This window comes from Lampetra fluviatilis, chromosome 18, assembly GCF_964198595.1.
Source record: "Lampetra fluviatilis chromosome 18, kcLamFluv1.1, whole genome shotgun sequence".
In the NCBI taxonomy this organism is placed as follows: domain Eukaryota; kingdom Metazoa; phylum Chordata; class Hyperoartia; order Petromyzontiformes; family Petromyzontidae; genus Lampetra; species Lampetra fluviatilis.
Genome location: NC_136292.1, coordinates 7916993 through 7936845, shown reverse-complemented (window position 1 = coordinate 7936845; position 19853 = coordinate 7916993). Strand labels below are relative to the sequence as shown.

At 52.9% G+C, this 19853-nt stretch overlaps 2 non-coding genes across 2 annotated transcripts; both read right to left on the bottom strand.

Annotated features, from left to right (window-relative positions):
* Positions 1 to 18049: 18049 nt before the first annotated feature.
* Positions 18050 to 18136, bottom strand: TRNASTOP-UCA (transfer RNA opal suppressor (anticodon UCA)). Its single transcript has one exon. It is a non-coding gene; the product is annotated as a tRNA-Sec (tRNA).
* A 1366-nt stretch (positions 18137 to 19502) lies between these two features.
* Positions 19503 to 19589, bottom strand: TRNASTOP-UCA (transfer RNA opal suppressor (anticodon UCA)). Its single transcript has one exon. It is a non-coding gene; the product is annotated as a tRNA-Sec (tRNA).
* Positions 19590 to 19853: the final 264 nt, after the last annotated feature.

The window sequence follows — 19853 nt, the reverse complement described above, 5'->3', positions numbered from 1 at the left end:
AGGAGGCGTTATCCCTCTTGTTTATTCACAGCTATAGGGGATAACTCCATACCGGGTCGGGACAGTCAACATGCTTCCAGACCCACAGCTTGAAGAGGCGAAGACCACGACGACAGTATGGACGCCTTATTAATTATATATTTTTGTGTAGGTCAAAAACACCGCGGTTCCTAAACTGTCAAATCGCCTCGCACAAAAAGCAGGCGCCGCGTGTCTCAGGCGCGCCTGCTCCATGTGAACGAGTTACGGGCACCATCAGTCCACACAAAAAAGTAGTACATTGAAGATTGATTTATAAAACTAAACAATTATTTCAAGTAAGCATTGATGTAGGAGCAGGCACCACATCATTGACGTACTTCTCGAGGGTGAGTTAAACGAAGTGGTGAATAAAACCGTAGTTTTAAAAATAACTTTTTTTAAGGAGTTTATTCTCCCCAGCATGGCCAGGCTCCGCCCTTTCTGGATTCCCCAGAAGGGTCCGGGCTTGGCCCACGGGTCCAACTGGAAGAGCGCGCTACTACCCCTAATTCCCATTGTCTACCAATCTCCCAGCGCCACGCGCTACTGTGACTCATTAAATGTAACTACAATATGAATAAACACATTCCTGCGGAGGGAGCTGGTAGGAACGTTGGGTTGCTCGGTCAATGGCAAGGGTCAACGGCGGCGTGGTGTATTCCGCAAATATGCCCGACTGAGGGCGGGCACAAGCCGGCGTGAGTAGGTTAAACGTTGAGTTTTATAAGGGCACCACGGGGTGACCAGCCCCTCCCCACCCTCCCCCACCCTCCCCTCTCCACCCAGCCCCTCCCCACCCCTCCCACCCCCCACCCAGCCCCACCCTCCCCACCCAGCCCCTCTCCACCCTCCCCTCTCCACCCAGCCCGACCCCTCCCATTTTTGGATGCACGACGGACGGACACAATAATCCCCTGTGGGCTGGTGGAACCAGGTGGTTCCTACCTGTATTATTCACAATCTGCCCCGTCCCAATCGTTTGGCTGGAATGCGCCAGGGCCGCCGCACACAGCTCGTGCTTTTGAGTTTAGATGGCAAGCGCTCTCCGAGTGGACGCTACGGCAGGGGCAGTGGCACGACGACTGGTTCAGAAAACAGTTGGAAATGGTGAAAATCAGACTTAGCAGCCTTCAGTCTAATGTTTGGTCTTTTCTTGATTTTTTAAATGTTGACATTTCACGTGTCAAATTGCGGTGCGCTCATGCGCCGTTTCGCTCGAGTTGGCGTCTATGGGATAACGTTCCTAATTCAGCCAATTAGGGTCGCGCTTTCAGCCCAGATGTGAAGACGAAATTAAACGTGAAAGGGAAGGACATCGTCTTAATGGGCTTCAGCAGCAGTTGCATCCGGCAAGACGTCAGCCGTGAAGATTGCTCAAGAGAAGAGGTCCCGTCGCAGATTCATCAATCGGGGCGCGTTAAAAAATAAATCCACTGGCCACAGAGAAAACATTTTAAATATCACGAATTATTACAGCGAGTTAGGCTAATGTGGTCAGCGAGCACACGCCTGTGGCTTCTTTTTGTTGAAGAAGCACCGTGCCTATAGACCCGATCGCTCACGTCTCACCACACGAATTATGTCCACCCGATTGAGTGTGCTCGTTGTGGTGAGGCAGCATCGCGGGATAGGAAATAAGGCGCGGGTGGAGAGATGTTCCCACAGCGAGTGATGTCCCCACACCGAGTGATGTTCCCGACCAAGTGATGTTCCCGACCGAGTGATGTTCCCACTCGGCACGCACGCAGAGCGGTCGATGGTGGACTCTTTTGCGCGATTTCAGTTCAAAAAGAAGTTTCGGTTTGTAGCACTTTGTAATTTGCATATTAAAACGTCTTCACATGTTCTCTTGGATGTTTGCCCATGACAGTTATTTTTTGAGATGTTAAAGTTGCATACAAAATGAAAAATTTATCCGGCCAGGTAACCCTGTCTGCAGGTGGTCAATACCACATTAATTTTATAGTGGCAGGAAGGGAAGACAACTTGCGTGGAAGCATGAAAATGTATAAAATAATAATAATATTCACCGTTTGTCAATCCACTGCTGGATGAAGGCCTCGCCCGCATAGCTTCTCGCCATGACGGCGTTCGGCCATACTTCCCCATCGTGGTTGGTGAAGGGGAGGGAACCTGGACCGGCTCAGATATTCGCTCGCCACTTGGTTTGCCGTGGCCGAGAATCAGAAATGCGTGTCGGCAGTGACATCAATATATTTGTCCTAGAGTGCGATTAGAGGTGGATGTCTACGCTACGGGGCTGCACAACCTTTCGAGGGCAATAATCCCAGCGGTCTCGACACTCTGCCTGAGATGGGTCCTAAATTCGGATGACCGGCAAACTCCACGATATTTTTTGTTGTAATATGCCGCATGTGTGTCTAGCATACCCTTCGGTTCTTTCGGTAAAGTCACGTGGGTAGTAATAAAATAAAATAAAATATTTCTACCTACGTAACTTTACAGAAAGAACTAAAGAGTATGGATTCCTGCAGTCACGAAAGCTTCAAATCAAGATTGTGTCTAGCGTGTGTGCATATTTAGGTGGTCGCTAACGGCACTTGCCCAAACAGTCTGTTTAAGGCTACACGAGTGATCTTTGTCTTTGTTACGTATATTTTTTGCATTGTGGGGAGTGCTCGCCCAGGTGTTACAGCACTCCGTTATAACCTGCTGTGACCGCCAGTTCGATGTATGCTCGCAGCCAACACCAACGACGAGTACCGAACTCGTCGATTCAACTTCAAAGGAGTACCTGGTGCGATCTGTCAACATCGCCACGAGGGAGATAAAGGCGGCCGGGCGTGGTATTGGTCAGAGCGGGTCGAAGAAGGAGGCAGGGAACATATAGGGGCAGGAGTCATAGTACAGTACAACAACTGATGTCGCTTGTACTGCCAGTGGCTTCGTTGTGGGTGGCATTGTCCATCCGAGCACTCTCCAGGCTGAACCCAGCTTAGCTTGTGATATCTGCTGAGATTGGGTGCGTTCCTGACGATACGGTCATGGGCTCTGCATTTGGCATTTTGAGCCTATTTTTATTATTATTATTATTCTCATTATGGAATTCCACCGTTGTAAGACGATGTCCGTAACGTGGAACGCGGCGCGTTGTGTTCAACATTCGACGCGCGCACCACCGCAGTCGTCAACAGCCCCATTCCTCGACTTCTCATCGGACATCCCAACCACGGCGGCCTCCCCCCCCCGCCTGATCCCAACTCCGACAGAGACCCCCGTTCCGCGCCACACGAGACGACGGGCTCCCGTTCCGCGGCGCTTGACGCCTGCTCATTCTCGACAGCAGAAACTCGTCATTTCCAACAGGAACGGATCATCCCGCCCGAAATGCCGGCAAACGAACACGCAGGAAAGAAAAAAAAAACATGGAATTCTGATATCGCCAGGCAGCTTAGGAACACTGGCAGTGCACACACAAACACGCGCGCGCTGGCGCTAATCTGCCCGCACGGCGTGGAAAGAGCCAATGGAAGTTGCCACACAGCCACACGGCTTCCTGTGCTGTTGCTGCTGGCCTGCGTCATGCGGCGAGCAGCCCTTTTCCAGTTGTGTTCTGCAAATTCCTGCTCTCGGCGCGATTCTTCTCACGATGGATCGGGAGTGGAGAGGGGGGGTGGTGGTGGCGTATTCGAAGGGGCCGTGGCAGCGCAAGTTCCCGGCATAACGGGGGGGCAACAGACGAGAGGAGTGTAATCTGCGGAAAGGAGATGGGGAGTCACTGGGAGTTGGCTGAGCTGCGGTCAGGAAACGGTCGCCACGTCTGTGGGAGTCGGGGGCCCCGCGGGCGCTGGAGCTGTGAGCTCCGCCTGGAGCTGTGTGGACGTGCGGGAAGCGAGCAGGGCTCGGCCTCTCGGGGGGGGGGGGGGGCGGGGGGGGGGCTGCGAGAGGAAACCGCCTTTCACCTGCTGCCGAGCGGTGATATTCGCCGTGGCTGTGGACGCGCGCAGCGTAAACTCGAACGCGTTCCGAGAGCGATGGACAGCGGTGAGAGCGGCTCGGCTCGCGTGCAAAGCCGTGGGGAGCGTCGTGGGGCGGGGGCGCGGGAGGTGGCGGCGGCCTGGGACCGTGTCTTCATCCAGCAGTGGATTGAGTGTGGCTGATTATGCTCACGTTATTGAAGTGACTCTTTATTGCAATTGATTGACAATCGCTGTGTGGGATTGCGGGGGTGGGGAGTGGAAGCGCTTTGGTGAGCGCGTCGCGATATTAAACCGCCCACCGGAGTTCGATTCCTGGCCACGGCTGTAACATCAATGGTGAATGTATATGCGACGAGTCAGGGACCCCTCCCCCCGATGGCCTTCATCCAGAAGTGGATTGACAAAGAGCTGTGCGTACAGTTTCTGTACTGCCACCGTGGAGACAAAGGCGGTCCGGTGTGGTGCTGACCACCCACCCTCTCAATGTGCCACAGTGCCGCAGGCCTTCATAGGTGCTCGCTAACATCACTTACCCTAAAAGGTCTGTTAAGGCTATACGGGGAACCTTTGTCTTTGTACTGTGAGAGATTGGCTGCCCACAGCTCCGGGCTTCTCACGCCAACCCGCGATGTTCAAGAGCTGAATCTGTGTTCGCTGCCCGTGGTCACAGCACGATTCAGACTCAACGCTGGTGGCTAAGCAGGTCCAAGCCTGGTCAGGGCTTGTATGAGCCACGACCATGCACCACAGGGTGATATAGGCTGCTACGAGGGAGAGTGCAGCAACATCCCTCCAACCCGCACTGACCAGCGTGGTGAAGTATGGTGAAGTAATCCCCCGCGGTAGATTGCTAAGGGGATGTTCACGTGCATTCCATTAGACCCTGGTAGTCGTGTGTTGACTCTGCACACAGCAGCGGGATCTGTCAGAAGGAAGGAAGCGACGGCGAGGCGTGATGGTGTCGAGATATTTCTGCACTCATTTACAACTCGGGTTCGCAGCGGCGAATGCATTCGGCTCTGTCCGCCTCTGTGCAACGTGGGGAGGCATCGCGACCTCGTGTTGAAGGTGACGCGATGTGCGGTGTGAGTCGTCCAAAGTCGCGTTGCTGCCACTGGAGGACTCGGTTCGTGACACCGCAGGGCCCGAGTCGGGGCGCTGCAGGGCGCCGCTGTTATCGGCGCCGATGGAACTGCCGGCTTCTAAGAATAAACGCGCCGCGTGGGCAAACCCGTGACGGAGCCCATGCACACGCACGGGGTTTCTTTGTTGTTGTTTTTGTCGCTCGGCCCAAGCTCACCGGAGCTGAACGCATCGGGGGGGGGGGCGGAGTCGTGAGTCGCCCCCCTCCTCTCTCAACACCAGGGGCGTCTCGTGATGGGTGTGCAGGTGAGCGGCTCGCTGGGTAATTCGATTCGAGTCGATTTGGCGCGCCGCGGGCTTGGGGCGATCTCCCGGCGTGGCAGGCCGGGGGCGTCCCTGCTGCGCTCCGCTACCCGACACGGGCCCGGGCATCGTGGCCCCGTGTCGAGCATCCTCCCGGCTTGAGCACCGGGGGCTCCAGCTCCTTGCCTGCCAGGGGCGCCTGCTGCTGCGCGCGTACGTACAGCAGCAGCAGCAGGCCGAGTGGGGGTTGGCAAGAGCCCCCCCCCCCCCCCCCCCCCCATTGCACCTCGAGGCTGAGGATCCCTAGACTTACGTCACTCTGAGAGATGTACAGAGCACGCAATGGATGATTTCACCTCGTGGCTACAGAGAACCTGTAAACCTTACGAATGGCCCACAGACACACGTGACATGCATGTTGAACTTGTTTTGCACCGTACGAAGGCGGCCGTGTTTATCTGAGGTGCGGGAGAAGGACAACAAACTAAGCACAAAAAATAAGTTTTCAAGAAATGAGTTTTCGATCTAGATTTAAAACCGCATAGCTCCGGTGGCTTTCCTTATATCGGAAGGAAGATCGTTCCAGACGGCCGCACGATGCAGTGACTGTCTTTGTCCGATGGCTACTCAGAACACACAGACTTACACAGGACCCATCGACTCTTACAAATGCGACGATAGTGGTCTCTTGACGCCATGCTGGTCTCACGAGTGTTCGCCCGATTAAACAAAATGAAGTTGACTTACACGCGGGTCGTCGGCTCACACAGGGCCCACATAGCACGCGTGGACCTGCCTCGGACCCATTGACTTCAAGGAGCCTCACAGACAGACGCACGAAACCCCTTGGACGGAGGAGGCCCGTGGGCCCCCAACGCTCCGTGGCCAGGGGCCGTGGACATCGTCTCGTTGTAGCGCGTTCGCCGCTTCTTGCAAGAGGTTCGCGGTTCGAATCCAGTGGCCGCCCTGATTAACCACAATAGTACGGATACGTCGTCCGCTTCACGTTGGCCGTTGCACATCCCGTGAACGTCATTCGCGAGAGTAAGCCATTGCGTGCCGTCAAAAGTTCGCGGAATTTCAAACAACAATTATCACCGTCAAAATGAATTACTCAGCTGGGATTACAAAGAGCGACCGTTTCCGCCCTGCTAACAAACCAAAACACTTGACAGGACGCTCCTGAAAAGCAGCATTGCGACTCGACGAGGCTTGTTTTCTCTTTCTGGGCCATCTCGCTCCAACTCACCAGTGGCCGCTGCCAACGTGCCGAGTTAAATTAATGAATATCCATCACAAAAGGGGAAACGTTTTTGTGTGTTTTGCGACGGCCGTGTGTGCGCGTGCGTGTGCACGTGTCAATTTAGAGTGATTCTGTTCGTGGCGGCGCTTACATCGGGGAGGAAATCCCTCGGCCTTCTCCCTCCCTCTCTCTGTCTCTCTCCCTCTCTCTGTCTCTCTCCCTCCCTCCCTCTGTCTCTCTCCCTCCCTCCCTCTGTCTCTCTCCCTCTCTCTGTCTCTCTCCCTCCCTTTCTCTGTCTCTCTCCCTCTCTCTGTCTCTCTCCCTCCCTTTCTCTGTCTCTCTCTCTCGAGGTGCATCGGGGTGGGGACATCCCAGGGTCGTCCTCCCACCTCGCAGCGGGGTCGGGCAGCACGCGCGCTCCCCCCCCCCCGTTGCTTGAGGCAAACGACGGCGGGAGCCGAGCCGAGCGAGCCGAGCGGCTCGGCGCCACGTGGTGCCCCACGTGCCACGTGGTGCCCGTGGTGCCCCACGTGCCACGTGGTGCTCCCACGTGGGACTCGAGAGTGGAGCAGAGCGCCTGGAAAGCGACGGGCGCGGTGGGGAGGAGCCGCGTTCGTCCGCCGATGCAGCACGATGCTGTTGCGTTGACAGTGGTGCACGACCACAGACAGGCAGTAATTGTTAATACGCTTTGGTTCTTTCGGTAAAGTCACGTAGTTGGAAAAAATAATAGATCACGGCGTTTCGATCGCAACACAAGCAGCCGTGTTCAGGTGAGAGAGAGAGAGAAAGTTTCAGTGGCGTTCTCTCTCTCTCTCGCCTGAAGACGGTCGCTTGTGTTGCGATCGAAACGTCGTGATCTATAGAATGTTCTACCCACGTGACTTTACCGAAAGAACCAAAGAGTATGGATTCCTGCAGCCACGAAAACTTTACATCACGAAGCAACTGTTAACTCAACAGGTTCGTCAAACGCGTTGCTCCATAGATACAATAAGTACTGCTCGCCTTTTGTCCGTCCAAGGACGGGTGTATTGCAGTAAATCTGAAACTTGCAAGCGAAAAGCAGACCGTGACGTGGTATTCATTGCGTCAATTCGTGTGCAATTTGTAGAGGTGCGGTGACACAGACATGTTTCATTTTATAAGGTTATACTCCCTTACTGTCTGGTTCTTTCGGTAAAGAAACGTAGATAGAAAAAATAATAAAATAAAACAGTTTTTTTCTTCTATCTACGTGACTTTACCGAAAGAACCAGAAAGTATGAATTACTGCATTCACGAAAGCTTCAAATCAGGATTATAATCCCTTGTTCATCACGACGTCCTTTTTACTTCGATGTCTCAACAGCGTTACGGAGATCGCGTGACGTGAGGGTTCTGCCTTCGTCGTGAGGGTTGTGAGTTGACGCCGAGGAGGGGGGAGGAGGCACCTCGGCCCCCCATGTGGAGTGACGTCACTTATGAATAGTGTGGGGGGGGGTGTCCATTTGGAAGACGCCACCTGTTAATGATTCATAATGAGGGGGGCTGATCGATGTGGAGTGACGTCACGAGCGTTGAAGACATTCCTGGGTGAGCATAGGAGGTATATGTGACGTTTAAGGCATAAGGCCCATTTTTATAGCGTAGTATTTTTTTTTTTATAATTATTATGTATCACTTGCAGTCACTATGTCATTGTCATTAGTTGTCCGTCTTGTGTGTGTATATCTTATATGTGTGTTGCCCATTATAATCGACATGAATGATTAATATTTACAATTCACAGCCCTTTGTCAATCCACTGCAGGATGAAGTTTCCCACTACGCCCGTCAGTCACTGAGATTGTTTGACCATACTTCACCACGCTGGTCAGTGCAGTCCGGTGAAGGAGACATGGCCGGCGCCCGAGACCGGTTCAGATACCCCTCGCGACTGATTGTTAGCCGTGGACGGGAATGAAACTCAAGTTTTCGGATTCGTCGTGCCACGCGCTAACCACTGCGCCACCACTCGGGGGCCTCCGTTGCCTGCCGCACGCCCAGCGCCCTCCCGATGGCTCTGGGGGAGAGAGCCACAGTCCCCGCGGTCTCTGCACTCCAACATCGTCCACTGCTAGAGAGGTTACCACTGTTGCTATAGAAGTTACCACCGTGGCTATGGAGGTTACCACTGTTGCTAGTGAGGTTACCACTGTTGCTAGTGAGGTTACCACTGTTGCTAGTGAGGTTACCACTGTTGCTGGTGAGGTTACCACTGTTGATGTAGAGGTTACCACTGTTGGTATAGAGGTTACCACCGTGGCTATGAAGGGTACCACTGTTGCTAGTGAGGTTACCACTCTTGCTAGTGAGGTTACCACTGTGGCTGGTGAGGTTACCACTGTTGCTAGTGAGGTTACCACTGTTGCTAGTGAGGTTACCACAGTTGTTACAGAGGTTACCACTTCCAAGGATGTTGTCGTGAAGGCGGCGATGACATCTCAGATCTCAGGTGTAAGCCCCTCAAAGGAGATGGCTCTAAAGGAAACGCATTCTGGACTCTAACCAGGCCGGCGTCTGGCACTGATCCGTGAGCTTTCTCTGGGTTCTCGGTTTTGCCTCCACGTGAAGCCCAAAACGCTCGCGGTGCGCGGACTTGGCCAAACGTCGCAAGACAGCCAGGACCCTTCTTGATTGACAGCGTCTTGAGAGTCGGTGAAAGCATTCTGGGATAGGTCAAGGGGCCGCGTGTGTAAGACATTGCCCTTCGCAATGAAGCCGGTAACTGCTTCGTTTCTGATGTTTGAGAGTTGCGTCCCACGCATGTGGACGGCGGTTACGTTTCGGGAACACGAATTCACATTTGCCTATGGTTATGTGCGTGCGTGTTTATTTTTAAATAGATGAAATATTCTGCGCGGATGCCCTGCTGATAACAAACCCGGAAAGTTTTTTTTTCGCAGCTTTGGGTATTAATAGTTCCCCCTGCAATTGACCGAATCTCGTGCGCTAATTTCGGCTCGGAGCGAAACCGATGACATTTGAATGTCGTCCCAGGGATGCCCTCTCACAAAAAAGCGGACCCATAATTTGAATGTAAATTCTAAATGCAGAGCGCCGAGTGGCGGCCGTGACGCTCTACGCAAATGCGAAGCGAGAGGCGGTCCGCACACTGCGGGGATTTTCCCCGCAGTTTGTCGAGATAAACAAATAACGTAACGCTCTCGTTACATTCGCAGGCCCCCGACTCTAGCAAGGTGTGCGCCCCGCAGATCCGCGGGTATGGCCCCCTCGTGCAAGGGACGAGAAGGGTGCCCCCCCCCCGTTCTTGAATTCCCACATCGCATCCCCTCTCTTCATAGCCCAGCGCCTGGGCAATTATGTCCCCGTGTGCCCCACGCAGCTGCACGAACCGAACCCGCGGCTCTCTCGCCGTCGTCACTGCGTCTCAAAAGCTTTCTGAGAGCAGAGCTGAGTTTCATCGTCCTGCGAAAGAATTGTGAAATCACGAACAAAAAATGTCCCCCTTCCTTGCATTTTTGTTTGTTTGTAAACATAATGTAGCTCGTGCTTTTGTATTGCTTCGTTGTTTAAGTTTTCGGCCGGTTGCTTATCCCTGCGTCGCGCAAAGCACGCGGACCCGGGTACTCACTGTCTGTACAACCATCACAGTACGCCCGTCAAATTATATATGTATGTTGAACTAGACTGGTAAGTTGGACTTCCATGGTGAACTGGACTTCCATGGTGAACTGGACTTCCATGGTGAACTGGACTTTCATGGTGAACTGGACTTCCATGGTTAGGGGTTGGCAACCAAAATAATAAGAAGAGGCACTTTTTTCAAAATCGGTAATAAGACTCAATATTTTAAGAGATCGCAATGCAGTCCTTAATGTGCTGCATTCGGCTCCTGAGCTGCAGGTTTCCGACCCCCTTGACAGCTCACTGGTCCCTTCCTGATGAAATAAATACAATTCGCCTCTATCTAAATGGTAAACTAGTATGAAAAGCATTCTTCAGAAATAATATTTCAGTTCAACATATTAATACACAAGAGGCCGATCATGCGTCAACTTGGCTATGGGGGGTTGGGGGAACCGTGAGGCTTAGACACCAACTATGGATTTCCCACGATTGGCAATCGGTGTCAGGATTTCCCACTATTGCCAATCGATCCTTGAAGCGATCATGATCGGTATGGCTCAGAGTAAACCCGTTAAGTTGCACATGCGATAATCATATGGGCTGTTTTTTTTTAATGCACGCATTCAACGGGAAGTGGGGACGTGTTCTCGGCTAACGTAGGCAACAAACCTGCAGGCGAGACAACGACAACAACAACACCAATCATGGAACGATACAAATGAGACGGTGAAAACTACGCAAAAAAAGCGCACTAACGAGCTTTTAATCAAATCGTTGTCTTGAACGATGACAAATCATGAATGCGCGGGGCAGCCCCAACCATCACCACCCGTCCTTGACGTACGGCATACAAGCAATCGTACTGACGTCGCACAAACATCTAACAGTGAACAGGTTCATTTACACTTAAACATATCCTGAGTTCTGTCGTGTTATAAGTAACGTTCTAGATGTGAAGTTGTCGTGACTGCAAGGATTCATACTCTTAGTTTTTTTCGGTAAAGCCGCTTAAGCGGTGTTGTGTTTTCGCTAAGTTGTTCCCACCTGAAGAAGGACGCTTGTCTTGTGCCCGAAACGTCGTGATTTAATTTATTTAAATTTTTACCTACGTGACTTTACCGAAAAAACCCAAAGTGTATAAGTAACGTGTAAATAAACAAAGAGGCGATATTCGTCAACTGTTCGTTTATTGAGTGGAAAATATCAGCTGGAACAAGTTGTGTGTGCGTGTGTCACTGTGGGGCCGTCGGTCTGCGCCGTGGTTTGGCACGTGTTTATATTTGGAGGTCGTTTATCGCAGGAATATATTTTTTTTCATTTACGAAACCCACGTAAATGAAAAGTACAAACACACACAGAGGCCGAACACGCTCCCGCTCGTACCACGGGAAAATCGGGAACGCGGTCAACTGTGGGTTCCACTGCTTTAAAAACTGTTGGCAAAATCAAATTGATCTACGGAACGCATACAGTGACGGTAAATCCGAAATATGAACAACCATGAAAAATATCGCGGAGTCTGAAGACCTGTCCAGCCGGGTCCTGAGTTCAAGGTGTGCTGATCCAACACTGGAACCACTCATCAGCAATAGCCATCATCAATCCACGACTGGATGAGCTCCTTCCGCCGAGCGTCATCTCTCGCAGACGCTTCAGCGATGCATCGATCCACCTGCCACCCACACACGAGCTGAATTAACTGCTCCGTCTCTTGGCGGAGGTGGGGGGGCGTGTTCTCGGGCGCGTTAGTTCACGGGGCTACAGCTCGGCGGTGAGTCCCGAGCATCGCCCCTCATCCCCCGCTCACCGTGGCCACGAGACCCGCCTGAGCCCACTCCTCTTCCTAACAGTCAATGCGACGTCTCGAAGAAGCGTCCGTTCTCTAAACCACGTGGCTCCTCGTCTGTCTCTCGGTAGAATTCCAAGCCCCCCCGATGCTTTTCGCTTCTCTGTGCACAGCTTTTAACTCGGTCCCTGGAATTCCCATCGTTATGCAAAATAAAGAAAAACGGAATGCCCAGCCAAGGATTGGAACGCGTCCCAAAGCGCGTCCACCAAGAAGATGTAGCTATGAAACCTGTGTGTGTGGGTGTGTGCAGGTGCTGGGTTGATTGATACATCGTGAGAGGTGGCGCGGTGGCTTGGGAAGGCATTCATCCAGCAGTGGATTTGACCATGGCCTACGATGATGATGCAGAGCGGCAGCATGAGTAACGAGTAACGCCACTTTAACACGCATCTACCTCCTGGGGGTTCTTCGCACCTGTAAGGCGCACAAGTGGTGACATCACCTCTGCATACTTAAGACCAAACCTAGGACGACTTCTTCGCAAATTCTGGCACTCGCCTGATGACGCCGTTGTTGTAATCGCCAGAGAAACGTCGGCAACTCAAATTGTAACCGTGTTGTGTGCTTGCGCAACAACACACAGCCGGTGTGGTGCTGAAGGCGTAACGGAATTGGGACGTTTTGTTCACGTGACCAACCCCCCGCTAATTGGCTGCGTCGGGTGGAGGTGGCTTTGACGACACGTGTTCACATTCACGCGACGTAGCCCACCGACACAAATGCGCGTTTCGTGCACAAGAAACGTGGACGCATTTTGGCTCGCCCGAGGTGTTTTGGGGTGCATTGTCGCTGGTTCTCTTGAGGCAGCCTGTAAACACACACCCGAGGCTTTCCGCTGCAGGTTTTGCTCGCCGCTGCACCTGCTCTACTGGAGATATCTGATGCAGCGAGAGAGGAGGGGGGGGGATCGAGGGGGTTGGGGGTGGATTTTCTTACGGATGTTAATAACGAGTGCACTCTCCTTGAGCTTTTGAAAAAGAAGCACCCACACCCATCAAGGTGCGATTGAAAGCGAAGCACGCGGTGCGGTCCAACCCGGTCCCCGACATGAAAAACAAAAAGCTGTTTATGTTTCTCCCACCCCCACCTCCCCACCCCCGCGCTTGGATCGTTCACGAAACGTCGCGTCCCCGAACGCGTCGATAAGAGACGCGGACCTCCGTCGCGTCTCGCCGCCCCTTGACGTCGTCCCGAGCCGCGGGCTTCGAACAACGAGTGGCGGAGAGATTCGCCGCGGCCAGCAGCTCCGAGTCAGATTCCTCGATCGGGGGGGAGGGGGAGGGAGTGAAATTATTCCCGGACCTCAGAACTGGTCTGGGCATCATTTCAAATTGAAGTCGGTTCTGTTCAGGTTGGTGAGCCGGGGAAATATTTCTACACCCGGCACACCGCATCCAGAATACCTCACCAAGCTCTAGTCGTGCATGCCTCTGGTCACGTGCCACCTGTATCCGTCTACCAGCGCCACGAGCGCTATTCAGGGATAAACTTAGCTCCGTTGCGGATGTCGCTCCATTCGACGCTCTTGCGAAACTGCTGCAGCATCGCATCACCAAGATGGTTCACTCGTGGGATGTCTGGCCGGTTGGCATCGTGGCAGAGTGACGCGACTCGCAAGAAGCGGGGCTGCTTAGTTTTTAAAATCCTGGATGTGGGGCGGGGGGAGGGCAGAGGGCAACGGTTCCTGAAGAAGCTGCCAACACCCGGAGCGGAACGTCGGACACCACGCCGAACAACAAAGCGATGCAACTCGGCGGAGAGCCAGACCAGAGCGCCTCCCGAAACTGAGCGCCTCGAACTCCGAGATGTCTGTGCCTCGTCACCCCTCCCGTGTTTGTCAACAACAGAGCCCGGGGGCTGATCAGCAGAACCAGCCGGACGGTGAACCCGGGGAAACGATGAAAGGCGGAGAGGTGAGGGCCTGGGTCGGCGCTGTAGAGATCACGACTCGCACGGTCAGCGCTTTTGAAGCAGCGAGGCGTGGAGGCGTTACAAAGTGGCTTTGAAAAGCTTGCGTGATTGGGAGCCCCCCGCGGTTCCATGCGGGACACACTTGAGGCATCGTCCACAACTACCGCTGGTGCACACGCAAGCACGCACACACAAAGATCCCCTGTATAGCCTTAACAGACTGTAGGGGCAAGTGCTTTTAGCGAGCACCTATGAAGACCGGCACGGCACACGAGGGGGTGGGTGGCCAACACCACGCCCGGCCGCCTTTGTCTCCCTGGTGGCGATGCTCACACATCACACCGGGTACTCATTTGAGGCTGAGTCGACCTAGGGGAGTCCCAGGACCGGTTCAGATAATCGTCACTGGTGTTGGCAGTGAGCGGAAATCGAACCCGGATAGCGCAGCGCGCCAACCGCTCCACTCCCACTCCCCACACGCACACACACCCGCACGGACACACGTGCAGGCGCGCACGTGTGCAGGCCGACGTTCACCCCACCGCCCTCGCTGGGCACGTGGGGAGCAAACGTCCGCCCCTTCGGCTCCCTCCTCCACCGCGTCGATCGGCTCCCGCCAGGCCCCCGCCGACCGGGTGATCGCCCCCCCCCCCCTCTCTGAGGGACACGGCTAAACTGCTGGCTCCCCGCCGCACGGGGTTAACCCACACACTCGCCCGTGTGCACCACCACTCACGCCAACGCGGCGCACAGCTGCAAGACCGCACCCACACCTGCGAGCGATGCCCTCTTCGCGCGCAGCGCGCGCGCTGCGGCTCCGGGTTCACTCTTCTGCGCATGTCCCACCACTCACACGCGCACCTGCCGGCGATTATGTCCTAACACGCGCGCACACGCTTCGGCTCCACGCGTTGCTCCACACGCAGTCGCTCCACACACGAATCGCCGACACCACACCGATGCTCTGTGCTAACTTTGATTCGCGGCGCAAATACACACTGCCTGGGGGGAGTATTTCGCGAGAAGAGCTTAGCCTAAGGGGCCGTCCATAAATGACGTCACGCGATTTTGGACGATTTTTGACCCCTCCCCCCCCCTCGTCACATGGAGTCACAAAAAGTCAGACCCCCCTCAAAACCATATTTCCATTTTGAAAATAAAACATGCTTCAAATCGCTTTAAACTCTTGTCATTGTAGAGCGTATTTAATGTGGCGCTGCACTCTGATGTTATAGGATACTTTATTAAAAAGTCTATTTAATTAAGTAGAACGTGTTGTCTATATTTATTTAAAGTTGCGCATTTTGATGTGACGTCACATTTCTCAAACCACCCCCTCCCCCTCACACATCGTCACAAATGTCTTTCCCCCCCTCCCCTAGCTGCGTGACGTCATTTATGGACGGCCCCTAACTCTGCCTACGTACCCAGTCACTCAAACGTCCTACCGCGTACCTCGAAGCTGTACTCACGGCGTCGCATGGACGCTGTGAGAGTCGGAGGGAGAAAGGAGAAGATACAACTTTACCGATCACTGCCTCGTAGGAGCACTCGCTGGCATCACACGGATGCTGCGAGCGGCTCGAGGAGGCAGGACGGCAGAGAGTGGCTCTTGACGGCCCGGCGGTTGAAGACAAGAGAGCGGAAATCGTCCCGGGCTACTCGTTTTATTCCCTAAACTTCAAAGGCCCAGGGCGACGTCGCACCGCGCGGCCAATCGTGAGCTTACCTGCGCCCTCGCTCGTTTTCCATCCCTTTCGTGGCCCAATCCTCTCACTTCAAAGGGCCGGGATGGCGTTTGTATCGCGCGACCAATCGTGCGCCTACCGGTGGTTACCGTGTCCTCCGTCGAGTGCCGCGGGGACGGCGCCGGCCACCCATTGTCTCTCGTTGCTGGGTATCTGGAAGGGCGCCCGTCTGGCGAACACATCCCCTGCGAGTGTGTGTTCGGTATGAGGGCCCAGATGGGGGGCGGCAGTGGCGCTGCGGTTCTCCTGACCTCATGCTCTTATTGTTTAACATTCCACCATCAGTCCGTCCCCCCCCCCCAATATCGTGAATAACTTGTTGCGGTTGGCCCAGTTAACCTTTTCCTTCTGCGCCCATACAATGTTAAGCCAATTTAGGGGCACCGCAGTGTAACCTGTCCTGTGGGGGTCGGCCAATCTCCTGGCACCGGGAAACCGTGGGACTCTCCCTCTAGGGGCCCTTCGGATTAAAACCCGGTGTGCCAGGCAACCCCCCGCCAGGACACTACGTGGGTGCGCTGCGGGTGTGTGTCTGCTCAGTGTAGGGGCCAGGGGGGAGTCGCGGCGCTTGCGGAGTCGCTCCACGGCGTGGCACCACACGCGTACAGCATGCTTCGAGCTCTCAGACGTATTTGGGAAACGAATACAAATAAGCACCCAGCGTGAATGGTAAACACAGTCTGTCTGAGTACGTGCCACAGCAGTGTGTTTTTGTAATAACGTTTCCCCTTTATTAAGGAATTACAGTCTTAATAAGGGAATAAGCATTGGCAGATTGCCACGCACTAAGTGAGCCTTACACAAGTACTCAAAATACATTTTAACTAACATCACGCAGGTTATCGATTTGCTGCTGCTGATGGAGTACTTTTGTTCCTGGAGATGTATTTCTACGAAACGGAGGAGTACTCGATTCTGAGTTCGTGGTTTTGAGTAAAACATAATTTCAAACACGGACCTTCCCTCTCGACCTCCGTCTCGGCTCGATGACCCGGCTGATAAAACATTAATTCCCAGCATGTTTAGGATTACGCCATCAAATATTCAGAGACATTTATTCAGTCTTAAATTGATTAATTTTAAATATACATCAATATTTTTTGAAATGTCTTGAATTAAATATTCTAAAATTTAAACATTTATATCAAAACCGCATCTGAGGCGAAACGCGATGATAATTTCCCAGCCACCCTTCCCCCCAACCAACCAACCAACGTCTCGATCACGTTGGGACGGGGGCAGTTTGAAGTCAACGCTCTCACGGCCGATCTCTGCGCGCGAGTTTCGCCCGTCAGGCAGAGCGCGCGCCCCGCCTGTCCGACTTCGTCACTCCACGTTCGTCCTGCCATTCTTTCGTACGGCCGATGTGCTGTAGAGGCAGAGCAAACGACTACAATGTGTCACATTGAGGTGGGCACGCCAGGCGACTGCGCCAGGAGGCAGCTGAGTGCCTTGCCACAATTTCTCCTTCGTATGCGTGGATCGGGGGGGGGGAAGGGGGCATTGCGTCGTTGTACGTTGCACGGATGTCTGGATAGCCACAGTCGCTGCCATGGAGAGGCTTCTCGATGGCTCGGGGCGTTGTCGTCTCCAGTTCGCCACGACAACCTCCCCCGCGGACACGGAGCAAAACATCGGGGCCCAAATCGGTGGCAATTGCCGCGTTAATGTTTTCGTGTGTACAGACAGAATCGTTCATCATGATCGTGCACTCTGATCAATCCAATGCTCCCGATGTCGTGGGCGTTATCCATACTTCGCCAAGTGTTGGTCGCCCTGTGGAAGAACTGGCCCCCGGCATGGGAATGTGGAATTTGCACCACTGGCTCAGGGCCCAGGAGTGGTCGTGAACGGGGTCGCATTGCATTCATTTATGAGGTAGACAGATGTATCGCGTGACTTGCATTTCAAATCAAAATGAGTTGAGCTACATCATGGGACCTCCTTTGTCGGTACTAAAATATGGGAATAGGGTTTTCCCCTTTTTTCTGGCAACAAAACAGGTGTTAAGTTGTTAAAACACCAAACTGAAACCTTTTTACAAGGAATCAAGTCTGCATTAACCACAATACTTGTGGTCAGAATGCAAACAAAAAATATAGTCTGATAATATATGCATTGTCTTTGAAACTGATTGGTCCACACCATGCATTGTCTTTGAAACTGATTGGTCCACACCAGAGACAGCTATCATTTGAGCCTCGTCTCAAATTGTGTTAGACCAGAAGGCGCCTTTTGGCGTCAGTTAGGTGTTTTAACAACTTAACACCTGTTTTGTTGTCAGAAAAAAGGGGAAAACCTATATCTCACGAGTTGATCAAACTCGACCCAAGGCTGTCGCCCGAAAGGTGGAATTGAACCACTCTGTCGCTAAACAGCTACAGGTTTGAAGCCTGCACCCCGGACCACCGAGGCTCATCCGGGCAAACATAAGCATTCATCGAGCCGCTATATATACCAACCCAGGGTGGACACCCTCTACGCTATGGGCCCAATAAGTACAAAACTTTACATGTAAGCTTCTAACTCGAACATACATAATAAGTTTAACCACCGCATTGATACGCGTCTAATTGTGCGCCCTTTTTCGGAACATTTTGACGCCGATATTTGTGTAATATTCGCGTCAAAGTAGCTAAGGTTTGTTGCCATTTGAGAATCGTATCACCATAATTTATGCTCAAATCCGCCCTTTCGTCTCGTCTCCACCTCGGGGGCCGCGGGGCGATTGGCCGCTTTCGGGGGGAAATCTCGAGAGCGAAGTCCACGTGCCCAGCAGGGAGTGCCGAGTCATCGTCTGGCCGTGAGTCGTGGCCACTCAGCAGAATTGTAGCAGCCAGCGCTGTGGCACGGCCACCCCCACGGCACTGCTCGAGTCTCTGCGCGCGCGCGTGTCCGCGTGCCTTTGCTTGCAATTGATTTTTTACATCGTCCGCATAATGTCGGTGAGTTGTGTGTTTGTCGATGATACAACAAGTTATTATGAGAAATGTTGCAAAGCATCAACGTGTGATAGCTTCTTAAGATGCTCAACACTTTCTTCTTTCTGCCTAAGACCCTCTCTTCTCTAGTGCATGTACACTCATGTACACTCGGGATGTGTTCCCATAATTCGGATTCATCCGAAAATTCTGACAAACGAAATTGCGGATAATCCAACTTTTAGATTTTTGTTTTCGAGATAGTCCGAAGTTATGACGTCGCACGAAATGACGTCACTCGCGGCATGGCTTCTGTGCTGAAGCGTCAAAAGTTGCGTCACGCGGCATCAGGTGATGCCACTTTTGTAAGCACGAAGACGCGTTCCATGATGAAGCGATGAAAAGCATCTGAAAATCTGAAGGAAAAAAGGAAAATTGTCCTGAGAAATCCAAAATCCCACTTTTAAATCCGAAACGAATCCTTCACATATGCAGGATGTCCCCACTACATGAGTGGTTCCTAACCTTCGTGGACCCACGGACCAACCGTCAACCCCAGACACTCTTTTGCGGACCACCTTGCACCAATGACATTTTGTAAAAAATAAATTAACCAAAGACTTAATCACCACAGTTCAACACAGCGGGTTTAACGACATTCATATTTACGTGATCTAACCCCCCCTAAAAAAAATCTAGATTATGCAACCCAGTTCCACGGACCGCTTGCGGACAAGAGCGGCCCATGGAGCACAGATTGGGAGGGAGCCGTCTTTACGGGATGCGCGTGACACGCTGCTTTTGCGATGCTGCAGAAAAAAAAGCGTTGTCACTTAAGAGAAACAAAAACTGCAGGAATGGAAGCATTGTCGCCCGAAAGGTGGAATTGAACCACTCTGTCGCTAAACAGCTACAGGTTTGAAGCCTGCACCCCGGACCACCGAGGCTCATCCGGGCAAACATTAACACTCATCGAGCCACTATATATACCAGCCCAGTGTGTATATGCTCTACGCTATGGGCCCAACAACTACAAAACTTTACATGTAAGCTTCTAACTCGAACATACGTAATAAGTTTAACATCCACATTGATACGCGTCTAATTGTGCGCCCTTTTTCGGTACATTTTGACAGCAAGGTTGGTTTCCATTTGAGCATCGTATCACCATAATTTATGCTCAAATCCGCCCTTTAGTCTCGTCTCCACCTCGGGGGCCGC